The 25,440-nt window shown below is 41.3% G+C and overlaps 1 long non-coding RNA gene and 2 pseudogenes across 1 annotated transcript; all 3 read right to left on the bottom strand.

The window, feature by feature from the left end:
- Positions 1–20,075, bottom strand: LOC135321510 (uncharacterized). The gene is made up of 3 exons (XR_010381338.1): positions 16,803–20,075; positions 16,231–16,305; positions 1–2,152 (listed from the first exon to the last, which is right to left on the bottom strand). It is a non-coding gene; the product is annotated as an uncharacterized LOC135321510 (long non-coding RNA).
- On the bottom strand, positions 4,792–6,816 carry LOC116154292 (cytosolic 5'-nucleotidase 3A-like; annotated as a pseudogene).
- A 24-nt stretch (positions 20,076–20,099) lies between the features above and the next one.
- The window catches only part of LOC105103872 (otoferlin-like), a 42,577-nt pseudogene continuing 37,236 nt past the window's right edge, over positions 20,100–25,440 (bottom strand).

The raw sequence follows: 25,440 nt of genomic DNA, 5'->3' as shown, positions 1-25,440 counted from the left end.
ATAAAATTCTGGCTTTGTTGCTGAACTATGATGAAATAGCATATCTAGCCCAGATATCTAATGATAATTTTAAGTCTGAATTTTCTTGAATTGTGTTTTCCAAAGAATTATTTCTTGTATTTTTATTTTATTTTAAAAGGTGGTTAGCTTCTGTTGATCCTAAAGCATGTGGATGCACTTTTTCATAGATTTTTTTCCACTGTGTCTACCAGATTAATACAACCTTTATTCACAGATAGTGTAGGTATTACCAGGCACCCTCATCAGAGACACTCTCATTTGGTATACGTCATTTGTTCCCCGGCCAGGTCAGTATTATGGCACTGAGAACGCATAATGTTCTTACCATAGAAATTGTTTTATCTATTAATGAGATAGATCTTCACATATTTTTACTGTTGCAGATTGAAAGGCATGATAATTGTGCCTATGACTACCTAGAAGTTCAAGATGGAACCAGTGAAAATAGCCCTTTGATAGGGTGTTTTGGTCGTTATAATAAACCTAAAGATATCAGATCTACCTCCAATACCTTATGGATGAAGTTTGTTTCTGATGGAACAAGGCAGGGTTTGCTGCCAATTTTTTTAAAATGTATTTTGAAATAATGTAAAGTGTAAGCTTTTCTATCTCTAGAATAAATGTGATATTTAGCTTTGAATTAGGCGAGAACTAGAGTAAAGTAATTTTGAAGGTTGAAGTATGTTCATAAGGATATTTCTATGGTTTTTGATGGAAAAGCTTATTGGTAAAATACTGAAATTTGGAGCTTTATCGCACAGTGTAGGAACTCCATTAGGATAATCTGCCATCTGTTTTTTATGAAATAGCCAGAAGAGCAAATCCCAGAAAGGGATATACATGCAGGATGGAAATACTTGCAATGTAATCAACAAAGGGTTCATAGCCTGAAGGGGGTTACTGACATACAGTTCATCAATTTATTTCCAGGGGCGAGCATTTCTAAACCATCCCTTAGAGAAGAGCATTCCACCACATTAGAAATAATTTACGCTCCTTAGTGGAAAGTTCTGATACCTAAAATGTTTTTTTGACAAATAATTATTAGCAATCAGCTTTAATTTTGAATTGCATAACCAAATTTTAGTTTATTTTTGTGTCCCATGTTTGGTGTGTATTTCTGAGTTAAAAAAAAATCTGTGTTAGTGAAAATAATACCAGATTTGCATTTAGAAAATTCCTAGGCACTTAGGAAGTTTGTTATTGTAGAATAAGGTTATTTTATGGGAAGAGAAAATAAATTTTCTCTCCACTGATTTTTACAGAATAGATGATGGATTCAGTTGTGTATGTCAGATTTTAGTGTGACTAATATCTAGATATTTTTATTATTCAAAGAGCAACAATATAATAGATTTCCCCTGAGCATTACTTAGGTATTCATTATATGAATTGAAAGGTGGAGAACTTGGCACTTTTATGGTATATATTCAAAGTATTCATTAAAATGTTCATTTACATGCTTTGAATCTTCTTTATGTGTTACACTTTACAGTAGAAGAAACATGCTATGTCTCTCATGAGATGTTTATATATTGGGTTATCACAATGCTTAGTGTTTTGGTAATGCTAAATTTCTCCAGAGAATATTGTTTGCTGTTTTCCTAGCTCACAATAGGTTATTCCTAAAGAGTGAGATTATGGAGTACTTTGTTATATATGTTTTTTTAGATAGTATATATTTTTCATGTGTCTATTTCATATGTATGTTTCATGTTTTCATATACATGTGTTTATAAAAAATGATTATTGTATCTTCCGGATCAGTATGTCTATATGAAAAAAGTACTGCATGCTTTAAATTTTTCTTTTTAAAGTTTTCTTTCTTTTTAATTTTTAGTCACCATTATCTGTTTCTTAATAATGATATTTCTTTAAAAGCACTTTTTAGACTACCTAGCAAACTATACTATGAAATGAACAGGTGAATCTTTTTTTCTGTAAGTTTTTTATTTCATTCTAAATTTTAATAATCCTCTTTGACATTAAGTTCAGGAAAAAACACATTCTGTGTCTGAGATAAGGTGATCTTCCATTGGCCCAGTCCTTCCGGTTCTTAAACAATTCTTAGATTGTAATGACATGGATTCTTGTATTTCATCCATCAAGGGCTTGCAAATTGTTCTGGCTCCTTTGTTGAAAAAAATCAATTGTCTCAGTTTCATTCAAAGCTATTAAACATCATATTTTCAAAAAATTATGCATTAGTCTATAAAAATGAAATGCTCTAGCTGTTGTCTGATTGTTGCCACATTTGTAGGGGAAGATAAGTGTGCCAAGCCTGACCGTGGAGGCTGCCAGCAGCATTGTCTGAACACACTGGGCAGTCACTAGTGCTCATGTGAGCCTGGTTACAAGCTGGGACCTGACAAAAGGACCTGTGAAGGTAGCGCTGGATTTGCACGTGGCCTTCCCTGCCTGAAACCCCTGCCCGTTTCTTTCTTCCATTCTCATTCTTTATCTCTTTCTGCCTCCCTCTTCTACTGGAATAAAATGCACACAGTTATGAAGAAAATGTGATACCTTTAAAACAGAAGACATTGTATATCAGATAATAATAATGTAGCTGTTATTTCTGTGGGACTCCTAAAAATAAATATTTTGCATTATAAAAATTTACCCAAAACATAAAAGTACAGAGTTTTTAAAGTATATTCATAAATATATCAATATTTATATTAGTTCACATACATACACACATTTACATACATATACATATATCCAAAAAAGCAATTAAAGAGACCAGTTATTTAGCTAAGTCTTGACTCCCCAGGAATTAATTAGGAACTGTGTACAATATGTGTTCTTTTCATCTGACTTGCTTTTGAATACCCTAATTTTGCTAATTTCACTATCAATAAAAAGGAGTGGTAAAATAAATAGTACCTTTTTTTAAAAATTTAAGTATAGTCAATAGCACCTCTTTTATGCATATTTACTATTTATCTTGCCTTCTAGCTCAACTCTCTCCAAGAGTTGCTTGTCTTGGAAAAAAGCGTTTGAGGAACTAAACAACTGATGTTTACCATCAGACTATATTGTGCTTTACATAAATCTTTTTACTAATTTTCACAACCACCATATGGAGTATATATTATTACACACATTTAAAAGAGAAGAAAACTGACCCCCAGTTTTCTTTATATTGCTCTACCACTTTACGGTGATCTAAAATGTCGTAGTCCAGCTACCATCTGTTTGGCTCCAAAGCTACAAAATAACCCCTTATAAATGGGATCAGATGATTAAAACAGTTGTCCTGAAGACTGAGGACAGAGACTGCAACTTTCTAGATTTCAAAAATTCCAGAAGACAGTTGAAATTTAATGCTGAGATGTTTGATTATCAGTTGAAAGTTGCTTTGAAGGGGATGACTTTATTTGGAGAAACCTTTTCCTCTTCTTTCTTTCTAGTGGCTTGTGACAGACTTCTTACAAAACTGAATGGCACCATAGCCACTCCAGGCTTGCGTGTGGCAAATGGCTGCACTGACACAGTACAGAGCTTCTATGAAGTCTGAATTTTTTTAATTGGAGGGCAATGAAGTAAGTGAATAATAAATATAAATTTTTATATTATGTTTTGGAAATCCCTAAAGGCAATCTGGTAAACTAAAAGAGAGAGGGAGAGAGAGAGAGAAGGAAGGAAGGAAGACACATTGCAGGAGTATGGTAGTATAGATGCTCTAGTCTTTGCTCTATTTCTCATTTCTGCAACTGCTTAGAATTCCTCTTGGCACTGGATGATATTTTAGACTGTTTCTGGGAGACTAAAAATTCCTCAGAGGGAGTGTTTACTTAGTTGTATGAACATACAGCATTTTCCTCATGTATTAAAGTACTATGAAAATATTAGGGTCATGTCATATAGACTTTTCTAGAAAAAATAAACCAAAATTCACTTAAGTCATTACAAAAATACCTATTCAGGAGAACCTGGTATATTTCACTTTTGAAAATGAGTATATTTTTCATTATATAAATAGTTTTTCATTATGAATTTGCTCATGGTTTACGAGTAAAGATGAATTTTTTAACCTCACTAACAGATGCATTTAGTTGACACTATCTTTCTTTTACAAAATATAGCTTGCTCTAATAAAGATCTAGTTTTCTGTCTTGTATGTGTCTTGTATGATTGGTCAATGTTGGTTTAAGCCCAGAGAAAATGTAGCAAATGTTTGTTTTGTTTGAGCTTTCCCACTTGCTGTCTTTTTCTCTTTCTCCCACATTCTTTCTCCCAACAACGTTCTGTGTTTATTTTAAAATAAACAAGATTTGAAACTTCTATGTGTGATAAAGTTCACTCTGAAAAATGATTTTGTCTTTGATATATATCTGTTGAACACTTGCAAAGAAGTGAGAGAACAGAAATATAATGTATCAGTGTCTGGGCAATAATATTGGTAATATTCGTGGGATTTTATACCATAATTTTATTTTGTGTATGTATCTGTGCTTGTTTTTTTCCCCTCCTACTTTTTCTTCTTTCTTTTTAATTATTTTTTAAAAAAGTTCTGCTTCTAGAAGTCAAGGCACTTTTGTGCATTTTTTAGTCTTTTATCAATGGCTTTGAGGTAAAAAGAAGCTGCAGACTTTCGTGTTTCCTTAAAGGAAATTAAAGTCTGAAATGTGATGAACTCATATTTCAAAGAACTGTAGAAGTTTAGAGCTCAGCAGACCTTTTGCTATCTTTACATCATGTGTAAATTTTATGATGGAAAAAACTGTAACATATTTCTAATGTAAGTTATCCACATGAAACATCATTTTTCTTTAATAATTACCTGGAATTTGGGGAAATATTAAAATGAAGAATATATATTCATAGTAATCTTAGAAAAGCATTCATATGAGCAACACTTTTGGAAAATAGGGATCTTCCTGCCAGTTCTGTCATATATGAGCTTAGTATTAAATGGATTTTATTTTCTCAGTTTCCCTAAAGCTATTAGTTGTAGCAGAAATGACTTTAAAAAAAAATCAACTGTACTTTAATTAAAAAGCAAACAACCAACTTATTTAAAATATGGGCAGAAGAACTGAACAGACATTTTTCCAAAAGAGGAGACGCAGATGGCTCACAGGAACATGAAAAGTTGCTCAACATCACTAGTATCAGGGAAATGCAAATCAAAACCACCATGCAATATCATCTCACACCTGAATGGCCATCATCAAGAACACAAATAACAAATGTCAGCAAGGATGTGGAGAAAGGGGAACCCTTGTACACTGTTGGTGGGAATGTAAGTTGGTGCAGCCACTATGGGAAACAATATGGAGGTTTCTCAAAAATCTAAAAATAGAACCACCATATGGCCCAGCAATTCCAATCCTGGGCATATATCTGAGAAAAACAAAAACATTAATTCAAAAAGATATATAAACTCCGCTACTAAAAGCAATATTATGTATAATTGCCAAGATATAGAAGCCTCCGAAATGCACATCAATAGATGAATGGATAAAGAAGATGTAACATATATATGTAATAGAATGCAATTCACCCATAAAGAAGGATATTTTGCCATTTGCAGCCTTTCATTCACTTTTTTCTTCACTTCAAAAACTACCATTTTATAATTGGCATAAACATTTCCATTGCATCAAAAACAACAAAATACATAGAAATAAACTTAACGAAGGAGGTTACCTATACCTTGAAAACTGTAAAACACTGATGAAGGAAATTGAAAATGATACAAAGAAATGGAAAAAATATTCTGTGCTCCTGGATTGGAGGAATCAACACTATCAAAATGGCCACACCACCGAAAGCAATCCACAGATCCAATCCCTGCTAAAATACTCATAACATTTTTCACAGAACTAAAACAAACAATTCCAAAATTTATATGGAACCATAAAAGACGTCAAACTGCCAAAGCAATCTTCTGTAGGTTCCTAAAAGATACTTGTTTATAAAATCTCCTGTAAGATAGTGTTGACTCTCTCCAATGAGTACTAAATTGTATTAAAACAGTATCAGAAGAGCCCATGTACTTTTTTCTAAAAGTTCACCCGTTCTATCACTTAGATACCAAGTTTTCTGAATGTATCCAACATTGGCTACTCCATCTGCTGTTCTCAAGTCTCCTTGAGAATCTCTGGACAGAATTATGTTACTATTGTCTTTTAGCAGATTGAAATGTTCACTTTTTGTTAAATATGTGTATTTGCTCCCCCTTACGTCCTTTAAAAGCCCCATTTTCATAAAAATCCATTATTTGGACCCTAATTTGACATTTGGATGATAACACTAGCTTGACAGAAAACCTCTCGTGGTGTATCACCTATGCAGTGTAAAAATATATACACAGGGATTTTGTGCTTTTGGAGCTTATCAGATAAATTCTCATATCCTTCCTTGAACATGTCATCAGGTTCTTTCATAATGTCTTTAAGTTTAGCTTTTGATTAAGGTAGTTCAACAAGCAGATTATGTGACTTAGTATACTATTCTACCATGTAAAAGAACTTGTCATCTCTGGTAAGAACAAGATCAACTTTAAAAGAATAATATCTTTCCTTGGGTTAAATATCTTTTTTTGACATTGATCTGTAGTTTACAATTGTTTATGATATAATGACATGTTGAGCATCTTTTTCCTTTGTATTTACTTAATGTCATATCAAACTATATTATTATCTGAAGTATGACAGCTCCTCCTTTGACAAGACCATAGATAATTTCTTCTAACCTTGTAGGATTCTTGACATGAACCGAATGTTTCTGCAATTTTAGCATCATTTTTATAAAGACAGTGGACTCGATTAGTCATTTCTTAGCTATCCAATATTCATCTCAAAGATCTTGATCTTCCTCTTTGGGTCGTCCTCTTCAAGGTGAATATGTATTGGGCCAGCACAACCAGTGCCATCAGAGCACAAAGTCTGGCCCCCCTTTCTGAGTTCATTCTACTCATAGCCACCTGGTTCAGGCCTCTCATTTGCCTCCCAGCCAGGAAAAGAAGAGGCCAGTGACAGTGGCCAGCAAGCCATGCACAATGCCCCATGGTGAACCCTGTGAATACTCCCTCAATCATCTTTTCATATGTTTCTGTTATTCGTATTTCCTTTTCTATGGAATACTTGTCCATGTCAGTTCTATGAAAAACGTGTCCAGTACATGTGAGTGTGCCTTTTCCTTAATGTTTTGTAGGAATTCTTTATGTATACGTATGTATTTTCCAAACACCAACCCCCTTACTGGTTATGTATATTTCAAATATCTTCTCCTCTATTTTTTGTATTTCATTCTTAATGGTGAACTCAAGTTCTTAATTTTAATGCAATTTAATGTAGTGATCTTCTCATTAAACTTTGCATTATTTGCTTCTTGCTTAAGAAATAAGAGCTTAAGAAAATTTTATAATTTGGTGTTTCATAGGAAGTTTTAATCTAATGCAATTCATTTTTGTGTTGGAAGAAGGATGCAACTTAATTTTTTTTTTCTATTTGGATAAACAGTTGCCCTAGTGTCATTTATTGAATAGTTCGTTTTTCTCTCATGATCTATAATGTCTGCTTTGTCATAAATCCATTTTCCATATTGGCATGGGTTTGTTACTAGACTCTCTATTCTTCCTTTGGTCTGTTAGTCTGTGCCTGCACCAGTACCACACCGACTTCATTTCCATAGCTTATAGTAGTCCAGATAACTAGTAGCGAGTATCTCACACTAGCATCCCACATTTTGTTCTTAAGAACTTCTTGGCTTTTGTTGGCCCTTAATCTTTCATGTAAATTTTATAATTAGCTTGTTGAGTTTCACATGCATGTGCACACTCTGATAGGATTTGTATTTGAATTGTACAGATGTTTTAGATCAGTTTGGAGAGAATTATGGTATGCTTTATGATAGTCAGTCTTCCCACCCAATAATATGACAGATCTCCCTATTTATTAGGTCTTCTTTAATGTTTCTTTAATAAAGTTTATTAGCTTTCTCTTCAGAAGACTTACACATTTTTTATTTTATCATAAGTATTTAAAATGTTTATCACTGTTTTAAATTACATCTTTAAAGAAATTTATATTTTTAGTCAATTGTTGTGGGTATCTAGAAATGCAGTTTACTTTGCATATTAATTTTGAATCTAATATCTTTTTTATTAATTTAAATTTTTACTTTTTAAAAATCCTTCTCCCACATGACATAGATACCTAAAAGTAAATTTTAAGGGAAAGGAAATTAATATTTACTAAGTTGCTACTAGGTGCCAAGTAGTCAACATAGATTATTTTACTTAATCCTCACAACTATTTTGTTGCTTATTTTTCTCAGCAAACATTTATTAACCCCTATGTTAACCTTTTCTTTTTTTTGAAATTTTTGATATAAGCAATCATATCATCTATAAAATAATCAAGGTTTTTGTTTCTTTTTTCCAGTCCTTTACCTTTTACTTCTTTCTCTTGATTTACTATGCAAGGACCTCCAGAACAATGTAGTATAAGGCTGATGAAAACAGGCATCCTTATATTGAAGCTGCTCTTACAGAAGATGCTGTTAAAAGTTTCATTGTTAGATATGAGGTTTCTGTGGGTTTTTTGAAATGTCCTTTATTGAGCTAAGAATGTGTCTTCTGTTCCCAGTTTGCTAAGGAGGTTGTTGCTACTATTTCCTTTCATCACAGATAGATGTGAAATTTTATCCAATTTTTTCTGCCTCTATTAAGATACAGTTATTTTCACCTTAACATGGTAATATGATGATTTCCTTTAATTGATCTTCTCATGATAAGCCAATCTAGGATTCCTAGGAAACACCAACTTGGTCATATCCACTTACCTTTTTATACACTATCTGATTTATTTTATAAAAATATTTATTTTTAGTTTTTGCATCTACATTCATTCATAAGTGAGATCGGCCTGTGTTTTTTATTTTTTAAAATAGTATCTTTATCTGGTTTTGAAATATCACAAATGATTTTTTTTCCCATTATGTGGAATAGTTTGCATAAGATTAGAATTTCCCAATGCTCACATGTTTGGTAGAATTGCCTAGAAATCTATCTGGATCCAGAGTGTGTGTTTGTGTGTGTGTGTCTTTAATGGGATTATTTTAAATGACTGATTTAATTTCTTTAAAGCTTAGAGGACTTTTTATGTTCTCTATTTTTAAAAAAGACTTGGGTTTGTTAAGCTGTATATATCTGTATATTTCATCTAAGTTTTCAAGTTGAGGCACAGACTTGTTCATAGCATTTTGTCTGTTTAATCTGTGTAGCAACTATAGCTTTGCCCCCTTTTTATTCTTGATTTTAAAAAATGTAATGCATTTCTCTTTTTTCTCTTAATTATTCTCTCCAGAGATTGGTATCTTTTATTATTTTTCTGACCTCTCTCGATCCTCTTCTTATATGTTCACTTTCTCTTTCATTAACTTCTGCTTTTATTTTTATTATTTTCTCTCATTTTCTTGAGTTTATTTTGTTGTGCTTTTTTCCTAATTCCTTATGGTTGGATGATCACTTCATTAAGTTGAGCTTTTCTTTTTTCATGTAAGCATTTAAGACTAAATCTTTTGGAACTTAACTGTTCTGCCATTTTGGCACATAATATTTATGGTATTTTTGGTATTTTTGTTAATATTTTTTTCTAACTATTTTCTAAAGGGTTCATAATCTACACTTCTTTTATGATTGATAGGTTGTTCCAAAATATATTTAAAATTTTTAAGTATTTTTCCCTTTAGTTACATTTTTTAATAACTGAAGTGTATTTGGGTTAAATGATACATTCTTCATGATACCATTATTATTTCACATAGTGATTTCAAATTGGCTAGCTTTATGACCTAGCTTTAGTCAATTTTCATATACATTTAGTGTCAACCTGACAGTTATAATAAAGTGTCCTGTTGTTGGGGATAGTGTATAGCCAGATGTATCAGATGCACTTGGATATGAGCTTGTTGGTGGGTGGGTTATGGTGGGGGAGATAATACCTACTGCTGCCATAAGATAATTTTTCTTTTTAAGTAAGACAAAGGGACTAGGACACACTACTGAGTTTTAAAGTTGGAGTTTCCATAGATATTGGAAGTCTCTTACTACCTGTCTACAGGAGCATGTGGAAATCTTATGAATCTGAGGAGCAGGGCTTATTGTGATTTCTGCTTCCTTTGTCCCCCTATGCAGATCCTAAACCTGGGAAGAACTGTAGTTGGTTAAATTGATTGCTCATTTTATTGAAACATCTCAGAGGTGAATTGAGGTTTAAGGAATGGTTCCTTACCCTGTTGCTTCTATGAAAGTGAGTGCTAGCTGAGGTGTCCAATCTTTCTAATCCAGTAGAACCCAGACCTGAAAAACATGATGAATGATATAGTTGACTGGCTCTGCTAAGGGCTTTATCTAGTTCGTAAAAAGGAAATATCTGGAACAAGGCAGCAGGCAGAAGACCAGTTCCAGGAAGGGCTAACCAAACCTATCTAAGGTGGAATAACTTAGACAAGGCTGCCAAAAGTCAGGGTGACTTAGTTCTCTAGTGTGTCTGTCTAGAAGGCTTCTACTTACAAACATTTCTTAGAAAGTATCCTGGGGCTTTATCTGGGAAAATGCACCCTGGGTGCTGAGTCCATACCTGTATCTCTCAAGACTATTTATGAATGATTCCTGCTGATGGAAACAATCCTCAGGTAGAAACAAACCACATTTTGACACCTTCAGTTTGATTTATCATTCTTCCTCTCAAATTTGGGAGCTGGAGTTGCCTGGCCTGCCGCCTGTTATTTTGTGGAACACGTGGCCATGTGACTTCTGGAGGGAGTCCACGTGTTCTCAGCACAGCTGCTTATTTGCACCAAGCTAGGGTGAGCACCAGTGAAATAGAAAGCCTGGCCCAGGAATGGGAAAGAAAGGCGCCAGGGATATAGTGGCTTACAGGGTGGGCAGGGAATGTGTATGGAAACCATCTAGCTCCAGGGAGCCACCTGCAAGGTTGGTGGAAACTGGGGACATGCTGCTTCCAAGTCCTCTTTGCAATGGATGTTGCTGCCTCTTTTCCAACCTGGGTTTTCAGTGGCTGAACATACTCTGGTGGCTGGAAGATTTGTTCTTATCATTTCCACATCTACCGGTTTAATAGTTTGTTGAGAACTTTGTTTTAGAAACCAATATGGGGCTACTAGTTTTTGGTTTCTGGTATTCATCCTTTTGGAAGATCAGGCATTTTCCATCATTATACTGTATATGCTACGCCACATAAGATGTTGTGATGTTTACCAGTTACATGTGGAGAGGGTCAGCGTCTGAGAAAGTTGAACGATCCATCCATTTCACACATCAGAACATTGCCCAACTATAGTATCCTGGCAATCTTTTTGTTCTTAGTGCTCTGTGACTTTTCAGAGAATATCAAATTCATCTGGCATTCTGTGTAGCAATTCAATTGGACTTAATTTTTATGGTAAAGTGTTTTATAGCCAGGATGACTATGGCTTTAAAAAGTAACAGGGCCTTTTAGACTGCTGTTATATCCTGCTAAAAATATACAGTGCAATGCTGTCTGTTTTTCACATATTTATATTGTGAAGATTGACCCACCTCCATCTTGACAGTTGTCATATGGGCTATCTTGCCTATATATTTTACTGGCAATTGAATAGTGTAATGACTTCTATCTTTTTGGAGGGCACTTTTGAAACTATAGTGTTGTCCTGAATGGTAATCCCATCACCTTGGGGTTACTATGCTAATTAGTGCTATTTTTTATACTTCTTTTCCTTGTGTCCCTTTCTCATGTCATAATAAAATTATTTTTTGTCAAAGTATAGTTGATTTACAGTGTTGATTTTAGTTTCATCTGTAAAGCCTAGTGATTTACTTATACATACATTCTTTTTCAATATAAGTTATTACAAGATACTGAATATAGTTCCCTATGCTATGCAGTAGGACCTCATTGTTTATTTTGTGTATAGTGGTTTATATCTGCTAATGCCAAACTCCTAATTTATCCCTCCCTGACTTTCTTCTTTGGTAGCCATAAGTTTGTTTTCAATGCCTATGAGTCTGTTTCTGTTTTGTAAATTAGTTCATTTGTGTCATTTTTTTAGATTCCATATGTAAGTGATATTATATGATATTTATCTTTCTTTGTGTGAGTTACTTCACTTTGTATGATAATCTCTAGGCCCATCCATGTTGCAGCAAGTGGCATTATTTTATTCTTTTTATGGCTGAGTAGTATTCCATTGTGTCAATATACCACAACCTCCTTATCCAGTCATCTGTCAGTGGACATTTAGGTTGTTTCCGTGCTTCGGCCATTGTAAATAGTCCTGCTATGAACATTCAGGTGCATGTATCTTTTCAAATTGGGCTTTCTCTGGATATATGTCCAGGAGTGGGACTGCTGGATCATATGGTAACTTTAGTTTTAGTTTTTAAAGGAATCTCCATACTGTTTTCCATAGTGGTTGCACCAAATTACACTGCCACCAACAGTGTAGGAGGGTTTCCTTTTCTCCACAGCCTCTCCAGCAATGTGTGTAATAATAGCCTATAGCATGTTTTTAGGGATAGTGTGGCTAGACCATATCATAATCCATTTCCTATTGAATACTTAGGTATTTTTCAATTTTTCCTTAAGAATTCCTATAAGTTAAATTACTGTATTGAAAAGTATGAAAATTTAAAAAGTTTTTGTTACTTATTGCCACATTGACCTCCATATATATTGCACAAATTTGCATTCTCACCAGCAATGTATAAAAGTAGACTTTTCACAAAAACTTTCAGTAAACCTAGGTATCTTGATGTCTTAAATTTTTAATCTTTGCTAATTTTGTAGAAAAACTATAACTGCTGTTGTAACATGACAGGTTTCACATATTCATGTGAAATATGAGAATTTTTCCCATTAAAATTTTTTCATTTGTAAATTTCTGCTTCCTACACATTGCTCATTTTTTTTCATTTATTTGTAAGAATTCTGTGTGTTTAGGATTTAACACTTTATCAGCCATATGTGTTTAAAAATATTTTTACAATTTGATTTTACTTTTAGTTCTTTTTATGTTATTTTTGAGGCACTAAAATTTTAAATGTTTATTAGTCAAATTTATCAGTCTTTACGCTCTCTTCTTTTGGTATCATGGGTTGAAAGGCTTTCCCCTCATGAGATCAGACAAATGTTCAATTATATTTCTTCCATTCTTTTATTATTTTATTTTTGACATTTAACTTTTTAAATCATGAAAATATTTTAATATAATTTTCAAGTAAATCAATGTTGATTTAGTTTATAGTTCATCATGTAATTATTCATTCATCTACTGAGAACTTTTGACCATTTGTACTTCTGATAAAACTCTTAACTAAAAAGAACAAATGAAAGAAATGGAACTCATCTTACTTATATTGGCTGCTTTAGTTAAGGGTTTGGTGAAAAAGAAGCCCAACATTTGAACATAAGGCCGTTGACTTTTCTGAGTGCAAATCTAGGATATACTTGATAAAATGTGGGATATCTGCATTTTCATATTATTGACTTGTAAATAATATTCAGACTTTTTCTTGTAGTATTTCATGTTAAAATAAGAAATGTGTCTTGGCAGGGTTTGAGTAATCTGCTGTCCTACTTTGCAGTTCATCAAGGGATGAGTGTATTTATCTCCTTGTTCTCCTTGAAATTAATTTTGTTATATAATGTGAGAAAAGAATCTTACTTTTCCCAAATACGTAACTAATTGAATCATCCATTATTTTCTGACTGATTTGAAATGATACTCTTATGATTAACTAAATACATTTATGCATACACATATGTGCATATGTATATACACACATATATTTGGCTTTCTAATCTCTTTCCTCAATTTTTCTAGTTTTAGAACCAATATCTTACTGTTTTAATTATTGTAGCTTTAAGGTATATTTTAACATCAGGTAGTCATGTATTTTTATCATCATGTTCTCACAAGAAAGAATGATTTAAAATATTTTTGAACATATTTTAAAATGTTTTTGAATCTTTAGAACTTTTTGAAGCAAACTTTAAAATTACTTTAACGCTTAACATTTGTCAAACAGAAACAATAACTTCTACGTATTAACAATAAAATATAAATAAAATATGTATTAAAATATGACATACACTGTGATATTAGAAATTACTGTGTTTGCCATAGATGTGGGAAAGTCAGGACCTGATCAAGACAGCTGTTTACAAATCAGTTACATTCTGGGTCCACTTTTCGGTTTGTCTCAACTGGCTACAGTGGGAAGGGTACAATAGGCTTTCTGTTGGAAGAGATCCTTGTTGGTTTTTTTTTTAAACTCAGCTTTTATTTAATTTTCCTTCCAGTTTTATTGAGATATAATTGACATCTAGCACTGTGTAAGTTTAAGGTGTACAGGATAATGGTTTGACATAGATACATCGTAAAATGATTACTGCAATAAGTTTAGTAGACACCCATCATCTCAGAGAGCTACAAAACTAAGGAAATAAAAAACATTTTTCTCCTTGTGATAAGAACTCTTAGGATTTACTCTCTTAACAAGTTTCATATATAACATACTGCAGTGTTCATTATATTATGTTGTATATTACATCCCTACTACTTTATAACTGGAAGTTTGTACCTTTTGATTACCTTCATTCAGTTTTCCCTTCCCCCCCACCCCTCCCCACCTCTGGTAACCACAAATCTGATCTCTTTTCCTATGATCCTTGTTAGATTTTAACAAATGGATAAGACCAAATCTCTGGTGTGTCACTGTTAACCTGTAATCCTGATCCCAGTCCTGGCTTTTCATGCATCACTGTTTTGACCTTGGTTTTCCCTGTATTTCCTGGTTCCTGACTGTTTGGTGTCTGAACCACCACTCCATGTTGAGCATCCCTTGTCCATATTCACAGACTTCTTGGCCTGCTTGGTTCCACCTGTAGCCTCACCTCCCTGTTTCACCAGAGTTCTTAGATGGCTCCACCATGACAAGAAGAAAGGTGCTTCTGGCTGACTGACTCTTCCCATAGCTCTCTCTTCATATACTGATCTTTGGCTCAGACATTTTAATTATATACAATGAATCTTATAGAGCACAGAGTTGATTTTAACTCCGCATACAATTTATCTGCATATTTACAATATATCTGTAACAGAGATCTGTGCTATCAAAGAAGTTTAAGAATTCATCATTTTCTTTTGTACCACCTCACCTGCAACTTTGGTTTCAACTGTACTGTGCTTCTTCCATTTTCATGTGTCTAATGTCTTGAGATATATTTGTATTTGTCATAGGAAAGATAAATAATAGTCATGATGACAACAATAAGACAGGACCAAAAAATGTCAACTGAGAAAGGGAGAACAAAGAAATGAGATCAGCAAACCAAGTTTATTTTAGCAATACCACTAAAGGACAGTAACTTGGAGATAACAATGACCAATAACAAAGTAACTTGGTCATAATGATGACTGTTTCTAATAATTTTATGGTGTCTGTTAACCACCTATTCAGTTTGAAAGACTTCAAGTGTGTCCAGTAAACATTTACCAAGTAGAGCTGACCTGTACGTATTTCTAAACCACTCCACCACCTATCACACCGTTCAGGTCCATAAAAGAATGATGCTTCAGAAACAGTATTTTGTAGCATTTAAAACCCTGCACATTTTTTTGGTGAAATCATTCAGAGAGACAAGATTTTTGTTTGCTGAAGAGTGATGACATTCTGTGAATATATATTAAGAACAATGATAATTTTGCATTTTTCCCCAGAAGTATCAAATTAGGAGGCCCAAAGCATTAGCTATCTGGTTACCATATGCCATGTTTTTGTTTTTATGCAATATGACTTGAAACCTTCCATCAATTTGGAACAATTAGTTACTTACTTCTTTGTATGGAGAAATGAAGAATAGTACATTTCAAATCATTAAAGACTAACCAAAATTTTTGAAAGCTTGACCTTCCAAGCAGTTTTTGGAAAATAAGTGGTGTTTATGATAAGTCATAAATGTAAGGATATGTTTCTATGAATTGGAATTAAATGAGTGTTACTAATTGATGTACCAATAAAAGTAATTTTCTTTTAAGCTTCAGACAGTTTGGCAATCTATTGGTTTGAGTTTCAATGGCTTATTCATTTTATATTTTATATTTCCATTAGCTTCTCTACATTGCAACTCCATAAGGCACTTGGAGGAGAATGTATATGAAATGTGGGACTGAACTTGGTCTTCTAACCTTTCTTTGTGGGGCCAGGTGACGGGTTCAGATAGTAGGGTTCTGGGTAAGGTATGCAGGTCCAGTGCGTTAAGCCTACGAAGAAAGTGGATGGGAAACAACAAATCAAAACAAAACCAAAGCTAACAAAGAAACTTGTCCTGAAAGCTCTAAAGCAGTGGTTTACAGTCTGTTCTGCGGAAGCCCTGAAGGCCTTGAATTTATTACGGTCCCTCTAATTCAGTGATTCTTAACCCTGATCAACAGTCAGAAGTCAAATCTCCTGGTCAACCCCTCCTCCCACCAGTTATGGTTTAACTGATTAGTGTGGGGCTAAGGCATCAGAAGTTGCCTAAAGCTCCAAGTGATTCCAGTGTTAGGCAGGGTTGCCCACCACTGCTCTATTCTATGAATACCTGAGTGTCTGTAGACTGAAGAATTACCATATATCCACACATATCTTGTATTGCTTTTTCTCTATAATTTATGGACACAATAACTCAGATACAAATTCATTAAACATTTCATGGAGTTAATAGGAGCTTGTTGCATTTACATATTTTCTCATCCATATGTTCTAAAAATGTAATTACCATCATGTGAACGTCCTCAGATTTGAAGCGTTTGATCAAGGGTTCAAGGCAGAGTTGAGATTGTGGTTAAAGCAATCACCCATATAGGTTACATTGTGGTCAAGAAGAGTTCCTGGCTTAATCAAGAGCACTGGAAAATTTACAACAAGGAGTAGAGGAGAGAAGCCTTAAACACAGCGGGGATAAAAGACATCTTATGTGGCCCTCCTTGCCGTGAGTCTGAGATCTGAACAAGATTCATAGCTCGGGCTCCTCCTTGGGGAGCCTTGAGTGGCTTCTCTGAGAAAGTGAAAGAAGAGGGTAGATTCCCTTTGGCTTTGAGGCTTCTTAATGTGCCTCCAAAATATGCCTCCCTGAGGCTGCCTGGGCTTCTCGAGTGCAGTGAGCATAGCTCTTTTTTCAAGAACCTGAAAGCTTAGGTTGCAGTTCATTGTTTCTTCAACTTTAGTGGACCTTGCTGGTGGGTCCCGTTTTCTGGCTGTGTTCTGTGGCATCATAGTCAATGCAGAAGCTTGCAGACAGGGCTGCAAGTGCAAGGTCCTGGGGTCACAAATGTATCCAACTACTGTTCTTTGTGTAGCAGGCACTGGTCAGTTCCATTGCTAAGAAGTAAAAATTGCTTTTGACCTTATGAATTAATTTTTTTAAATATTAAAAATCAAGGCTGAGTGTCACATGCAAAGAATAGGTTGGTGCAAAAGGCACTGAGAAGATCCCTGCACTTCTGAAGAGCTTAAAATATCTGTGATAGGAACAATATTATGACATAAAAATCCTCGAAGCAAGAAAAGTCTACCACAATCATAAGAAACTCATTCCAGATTTTAACTACTTTATTAAAGAAGCCTTTTATTAGAAATCTCTCCTGTTGTAGATAGCTTGTTCTTTTGTCCTAATGGAGATGAATAAAAATTGGACACCATTCTCCATGTGATATTTCATTATAGACCTGGAGGTATTTGTTAGTTTCCTATTCAAGTTTCCATTTTCAGCAATAAATTTTTCTGCCCTCTTCTTGGTCCTGTCTCCTCCTTACCTGGCCTTTTATGAAGCTGTGCTGGTGAGTGTGATGAACTCCTGAAGACTTCAGGTAAAGTTATTGAGCAGGGTTCCTCATCCTTATCTAAACAGTCTCTTATTTGAATTCCAAGTCCTTTTCCTGAATTATAACACATCTATCTATCTACCCACCTACCTACCTATATCTCAAACTACTTTGTGGGCAATATCACCATGTGGGTGGCTCATAGTTAACTAAATTTCCAGACATCCACAGGGGAACTCATTATCCCCCCTCAGAATCTGCCCCCTCCCTGTGTTCCTCACTTAGTGAATCCACCACTCACCCAGGACTCGTGCCAGTTCTATGGAGCTTCTTTTTCCCTCTAACATTAGCAAGCTTACATGAAATGAATCAGCAAGTCCTATTGATTCTACCTCCTAAATATCTTTCAACTCAGTCCTTTCCCATCACCCCTACCATCACTAACCCCCATCCCACTGCAGACGAGATTGGGCGCGTTCAGGGTGGTATGACTGTAGACCCACCCTACTCCAGAGATGACTTCTCTCTCACCTGGACTTCTTGCGTCCAACTCATTCTTTACATGTAAGCAATAGTGCTCTTCCTAAAATGAAGAATCAGTCACATTACTCCCACCCACCTTCTTAAAACCCTTTAGTGACCCCTTTCCTTTGTGGTAAAGTCACAATTCTAAACCTGGTCCCCAGACCCCCCCTCATCAGCACGCAGCTGGTCTTTCTTGTTCCATCTCTGATGCTTCCCTTGAGAGACATGTTCAATTTCTTTCAATTCCTCTAATTCTATTTCTGTTGCCTCTGGGTTTTGTATACTATTCCTTCTTCCTGGGACACTGATCCTTCGGCTGTCAGCTTAAACATTTCACTATCCTTGGGAGATTTTTCTCTAACCCTAGACTAGATGTGCTTCCTCCCCCACTGCCCCAGCCTGTGTCTTGCTCTGCCCTGCTCCCGGCGTTGAGCTCTTCATGTGGGGTTGAGGGGTGTAACACCGGGTCAAGCGCAGGGCCTCCGTCATCAACGGGGACCAGCTGCAAGCCCAGGCCCTGGGGACGTGTGGCCCTGGGAGCTAGACCAGGGGCGGGGTGGGCAGGGGAAGAGGGGAGGGGAGGGCTCCAGAGAATGGATCTGAGGGGAAGGTTAACAGAGATATCAGAGGATTGCAAGCTGGAGCAGAAGCCAGACAGAGAGCCCCAGCACTCGTGCTCTGAGGCAGGCAGGCCGGGCTTTCCCAGGCAGCCAGACACATTTGGGGAGGAAATGATCCCCAAGCTTGGGAGGCCGGTGAAAGGAGAGCCCTGGGGGAAATGTGATGACCTTCACCCTTTCTTCTCCAGATCAATTCTGAACTGCAATTTCCTCCCACTCAGCTGTTCTGGGCCCCCACAAAATAAAGGGCCCTTGAGAGGCTGTGTTTTAGGGCTGACACTGGTGTGGGCGCTGGTGCCGGAGGTGGCCTCCCCCAGGCAGTGGCCTGGGCCCACTCCCTGGCTTTCCCAGAGCTGGCTTCTTAGGGCCTGTCACAGCAAGGTGACAACAGAAGTCACCTGTGTCCTGCAGTCATGACTCAAGTCTTTGTAAAGTTGTGTCTGAATCTCTCTAAAGAGGTCAGGTCCAGTGAGGCATGGGCCCCAGCCCTGCCTGTGTGTCATGAGGGGACTTTGCCCCCAGTCCCAGAGTGTGCTGTGAAAACAGGTACATGGCTGCGGGACCAGGCCAGTGGCACAGACTCCCTGCTGACTTTGGGGAGCAGTTGGCGTCTGTGGGTGGCAGCTGGCGCTTTTCGGCCATTTTAGAGTCTATGCCTTCAGACTGTCCCTGGGCCTGCAGGACCCTTTTGGTAAACTTGTGGCCCTGGGTCCACTCTGCTGTGCACCCTGGGGTGTGGTTTAAGGGTCCGCTCGTGGGCAGCCTGCACAGGCAGCCCTGTACCTTAGACCCACCTTGAACCCTGGGCCACAAAGTCCCCCACAGGGTTAGGGGCCCATCCTGTGCTGAGTTTGCCTTCCAGCCCTGTGACCCCACACCAATCCCCCCATTTGACCAATGGCAGATTTGCCAGCTCAGCGTTTGATTTCTTTCATTAAGAGAAAAATCACCACTCAAGAAAGGAAAAACAGCCCAGAGAAACCCAGCTCATGCAGGCAGGGGGCAGCACTTCGAGTACAAACCCCCAGCTGCACCTGGAAGGCTGGAGGGGCAGGCCCTTCAGGGAGAGGAGGGCATGGCGGAGGTGACCTGCGGGGGGGGGGGGGGGATATGGGGGAGGGGCATGGGGTTCACGCTACCCGCTTCTGGGCAAGGCCTGCAGCCTTAGGCTGGGCTGAGGAAGTTCTGGGAAGTAAGGAAAACCCCCAAACTGGGCTGGGCCTGGGCTTGAGCCCCCAGGGCTGAGAAGCCCAGGAAGAGGCCACCCCGTGGGATTAGTACAAAGGGCCTGGCCCGCTTCTGCAGAACCCACACTGCTGGCGTCGGCTGTCCTTGCAAGATTCTGTCTGGGGACAGGAGGGTGATGCTTCTTGTTTGTTCATTTGTTTTAAAGCCCTGGGCACTGGCCCCTGCAGGATTCTCGGTTAATTTCATTAAAGCTTCAGTGCTGACTGAAAGGCCAGGGGGAGGGTGTGGGGCAGCCTCCTTAGGGGCTCTGCAAGATGGGGCAGGCCCCCGCCCCTCCCCACATGCCCCACCCTGCAGGCAGGGACAGGGGCTGGGACTGGGCCAGCAGCAGGCTCAGGGTGATGAGGACAGGCAGGGAGGGGGCATCACCGGCCCAGCCAGCATGACGAAGGCCCCGAGATCCGAGGCCTCCACGCCAGAGGAGGGGCGAACATGCTGAACCAGGATGGGGTGCCGCAGGGAGGCCACGGGGCCTTCCAGCCCCCGAAAGCTTCTTGACCAGGTAACCAGGGAGGCTGCAGAGGAAGGTTGGCAGGAGCAGCCCCAGCAAAGCCTGCGTGAACGTGACGATGAGCCCCTGGCAGCGCGTGCAGATGAGGTACCTGATAGACTTGAGGGGGTTGAGGAACCAGACGATGGCCATCATTGGCCGGCCGGGGGAGGGGGAGCCTTGGTCAGATGGAGGCACCTCGAAGACCCCTCGTCCCCTCAGCCCTTCCAGACCCCAAGAGGGGCCCCTTCCTGGCCACAGTGCTAGTGCTGCTGCGAGGATCCGGCCCCTCTCTAAGCACCAGGTTTGCGACCTACATTCCCTGTCCTCTCTGCGGGGCCCTCCAGCGCCCCACCTCCTCCCAAGGCCTAGATGGCATGTCTGGCAGCTGGGCAGCCGCCACTCCCCCTGCACACGCACAGCCACAGTCTGCTTCTTAGGACGCTCCCCTATCGGGCAGTTCACTATGCGGTCCCGTGGTGCCCCACGTTCACAGTGAGATGGCTGTTTCTCAGCCTCTCCCCCTTTCTGCTTCAGTCCACATTAGGCCCTGCCAGGGATCTGGGGGCCCCGGGTGGGTGCACGCCCCCTGAGCCCCGACCTGCCCACCAGCACCGCTGCTCTGCCTTCTGAGGGGCCTCCGAGCCAAGACGTGCCCGTGGACCTTACATTCTGTTGATTGTGTTACAAAACCAATAGGTTCTATAAAATGTCAAGATGGACAATCAAAGCACTGAATATTTCTTCAAACTCCTGCCCCACCAACTCCTCCAGGGCTGCTCAGCGTGGGGGGGGGGGGGGCTGCAGAGCAGGGTGGGGGGCATTGGCACAGGGCAGCTGGCTTCCAGTCCCAGCTCTGACGGGCAAGTTAGGCACCCCTTCGAGCCTCAGTTTCCTCACTTGTACCACAGGGTTAACAGTAGACCCCACCTCCAGGGTTGGTGAAAGGGTGAAGTGAGAAAGCCCACGTGAAGCTCTCAGCCTGGCCTGGAACTCAGTGATGCAATGCACATGCTGGTTCATGAGCTGTTTGAAAGGGATGGAGCCACTCACTGTCCTGCAGGGTGGAAAAGGGCTCTGGGCTGGGAGGAGGATGCTGGTAGAAACTCCTCAGGACTTGCTGGCTAATCCTAGCCAAAGCCTTTCCCCTTTCCTGTCCATAGCTCAACTTTTTCCTGCCAGTGGAATTGGGTTCGAATCTGCCTGAATCTTGCTGGGAGAGGAGTTAGCACAGTGTGAAGGACACTGGATTGGCAATTTGGAAACCTTGGCTGAGTCGTAGCCAGGTGATTTGCCAGGTGGCCTTGGGCCAGTTACATCTCCTCTCTGGCCTACTCTGGAATCATGCAAGACAGTCATTTGCAGGTCTGCATGTATGATACCATTTGAAATCTTGAAAGTTGCTGTGTGTGGACTTATGTGTGCACTTGCGTGTGTGCGTGTTCCACCTGCTGCCCAGCGCACGAGCCCTACGTCCAGGAGGAAGGGAGTACCAGACCCAGGAGGATGCCAGACTCTGGCCCCAAGGATCTTCCTGACCAGGTGGCCAGGCTCAGAGTAGAGGAAAGGGCGAGGGGGAGGAGTGGCAGCATGAGCAGCGGCACTTGGAGGCACAGCCAGCGACACGTGTGCCACCAGAAGTAGCGGCAGACTTGAGGGGCTTCAAGAGCCAGATGAAGCTGGTGTTGGGCCGGCTGGAGCAGCAGGAGGAACAGAGGGAGCACGGAGAAAGGACCCAGAGGATGAGGGCTGGGGCGCGGCCAAGCTGCGGGCTGACCCTCACAGGAGGACAGAATTCCTGGCCCCTCCCCAGCCATCAAGGCTGCCTGGGGCCCCAGGTCCACCACGGCAGCTGCTTGCCTTTGGCAAGAACTAGGGAAGGCATTGAACTCAGTTGAGTGGGGCCCTCCCAGTGGGAGGTGCTGCTTCCCTGCACTGGTGGCCCCTGGTCTAGTTCAGAGGGAGGTGGTGGATTCGGGGGTGGCAGGTGGAGGAGAGGAGGGAGGAGGCTCCCCTGCAATGAGGCCGTGGCCTAGGAAGGGATGGAGAGGGCAGAGATGCCTCCAGAGTAGGGGCAAGAAAACCAGAGGGTTCTGGCCCATCCTTCCTTTTCCAGTGCCCCAGGGAGTGGCATGGTAGGGGCCCAGCAGGCAGGGCACTCCCTTGGGTTTCTCTAGGGGGGCAGGTTCATTGCGGGCCAGGCCTACCGGATTCTTCTCTGCCTCTTCAGCAGGGAGTAGATGAACCGCGCCTCCACCTAGCCCTGCAGAGATGCACAGATGGGTCCCCGTGCCCAGGACAGGTGCCAGGCCCCCAGCGCCCCAACCTGGCCCAGCCCTACCCAAGCTGAGCAGTGGTGGTGCCCACCGTGAGCTCAAACTCATCATTCTCATGGTGGGCCAGGAGAGGCTACCAGCCTTTGACACGTTTCTCCTTGAAGATGGAGACCAGGGGCATGTCCACCTCCCCGGTGGCTATCTCCGTGGTGCATGGCCTGGCCGTCTTCATGCCCCCCGGGAACTGGTTCAAGTCCAGCTTGATGGCCCCTGTGGCAACTTCAGAGTCAGCTCTGACATCCTGTCTGATCTCCCCACCTGGGGTGGGCTCACCCTATCTCTGCCCCCCCATCCCTTGCCCCCTCCCCTCCAGTCCCAGTCCCCTAGCCCCACACCTAGGAAGTCATCCACAGAGAAGTGGTCAGCACCCCAGATTTGCAGGGTGAGCTGCACGGGGATCTTGTATTCGGTCTCATCCCAGGACAGCATGGACTACATCTTGGAGATGACAGTCTTTTCTTCGGCAGCCAGGTAGTCAAAGGGGAACAGGCAGTGCCAGCTGAGCCTGCCCTTGCCAGTGAGGGGGTGGTGGTGGACATCCGTGTCTTGCTGGACCTCCTGGTGACCCCTTGGCCACCTGTGGGGCATCACCTGCTCCAGACCTGTGGCCACAGCCGGTAGGGCCTCTCTCAGCCCACAGCTCCCCTGTCTGGCCCCTCCTCTCCTGCTTCCCAGGAAGGTGGGCTCACCCAGCTCAGCCCTTCCCAGTCAGGGGCCTCTCACCCACCCCTACACAAAAACGTCACTGGACTTCTCCCCAGTGAAGAAGTGACCATCCTCCAGGACCACCTCATCTGTGCTCCACACGGTGACCCGTAGCTCATACCTGGGTGGGGAGAGAGGCTGATTAACAGTCTAGGGGGAGGGTTACCCCAGGGTCTTGGGGCTGGAAAGCAGATGGCCGGGACGAGTCCTAGGGACTGGGGGTGGGCCTGAGGCCTGGGTCAGGCTGGAGCTGAGAGAGCAGGTGTGGAGAAGCTGGGGGGATGGGGACATATGAGGACTCGTGGGTAAAAGAAAGAGGGTCATCCAGCCAGCCTGGCTGCTGTGAGGAGAGCCCCAGGTAGGGGGCAGTCTGTTTGGCTGGAACACCAGGACCCAGCCCACACTCCTGGACTGGGAGACTGACTTAGGTCTCTGGGAGGCTGCCTCGGGAGGCGAGGGGCTGGCTGCTGGGGGGTGGCTGAAGCGGGGCTTGGAGAGTTGGGAGCAAGATCCCCCATCACCAGAGGCCAGAAGCTCTGCTCCAGCTCGCAGTGGACCACCATGGAATCTGGTCCGCTTTATGTTGTTGTCACCCAGAGGGATTTTCCCCAGAGGTGTAATTGTCATAATCAGTGAGGTAGTTACATTTCAACCCTTAGGAGTGAGGTGGAGTAAACCACTAAACATTGACTGGAGTGTGACTGTCCGCAGAGTTATGCCCTGGACTGCAAGTCCTGGTGACATGGCGGGTTGGGGTGCCCCCTCATGGCAAGCCCTGGAACAGCCCACCTGGAGGCTATTCCAGGCAGAATCAGCTGTTATCACTTGCAGGGCCCAGTGTAAAATGGAAATCTTGGGCCTTAGGTTAGAGTACATGAAGAATTTTAAGACTGCCATCTTGAAATAAGTGTGGGGTCCTGAGCAACTTCATGGGTCTGCGCAGTTGGCCCTGATTCCAGGTACCCAGGCCAGTGCTGGCAGCGACTTGGTCCTGCCACTTGACAGATGGGAAAACTGAGGACCAGGGAGGCACACTGACCTGGCCAGTGTCAACCAGGAAAGACAGGTGGCTCGGCTCCTGACCCAGAGCTGTTTCTGCTCTCCGACCCACCCCGCTCCTTTGGGCACTCATCCTGCACATCTCATCAGCAGGTGCTTTCAATAAAACTTGGCAGAGCTGCACAACAGCCCGGAGTGGGGATGGTCAGGGAGCAGAGTGGGCTCTCAGGACTTCTGCGTCTTGTGGGTGTGTGCGCGTGCGTGTGCGCTGGGAGGGGTGGGTCTGTGAGGGTGAAAGTCCTCATCGCCCTCACTGACTGCACAGTGCGGGTGTGGCTCCTGTCCCAGCAAAGGGGAGTCACCTTGGCTGGGCCCCATAGCCTTCTTGATGAGTTGCTCTGCTCCCTCCTACAAGGCCACATGGGACTGACTCGGTGACCTGGGCCTGCAGCCTCCTGCAGAAGGGACACCAGGTGGAGCAGGGAGGAAGGGGTGCTGGGTCCGAGCAGCTCACTCCTCAGGCTTCCATGGGGAGATGTCCGGAGGTGTCCCAGGAGCCGGCACATCTGTGGTAAACATGTCCCCCCCCAACTCCAGGTGGCCCTGAGGAAGGAGGTCGTGGCAGGTCTTCTCACAGACTCCTCCCTCTGCCCGGCAAGGCCAGGTCTCC

This window comes from Camelus dromedarius, chromosome 6 (assembly GCF_036321535.1).
Source record: "Camelus dromedarius isolate mCamDro1 chromosome 6, mCamDro1.pat, whole genome shotgun sequence".
Lineage (NCBI taxonomy): Eukaryota > Metazoa > Chordata > Mammalia > Artiodactyla > Camelidae > Camelus > Camelus dromedarius.
This window is presented reverse-complemented; position numbering and strand designations above follow the sequence as displayed.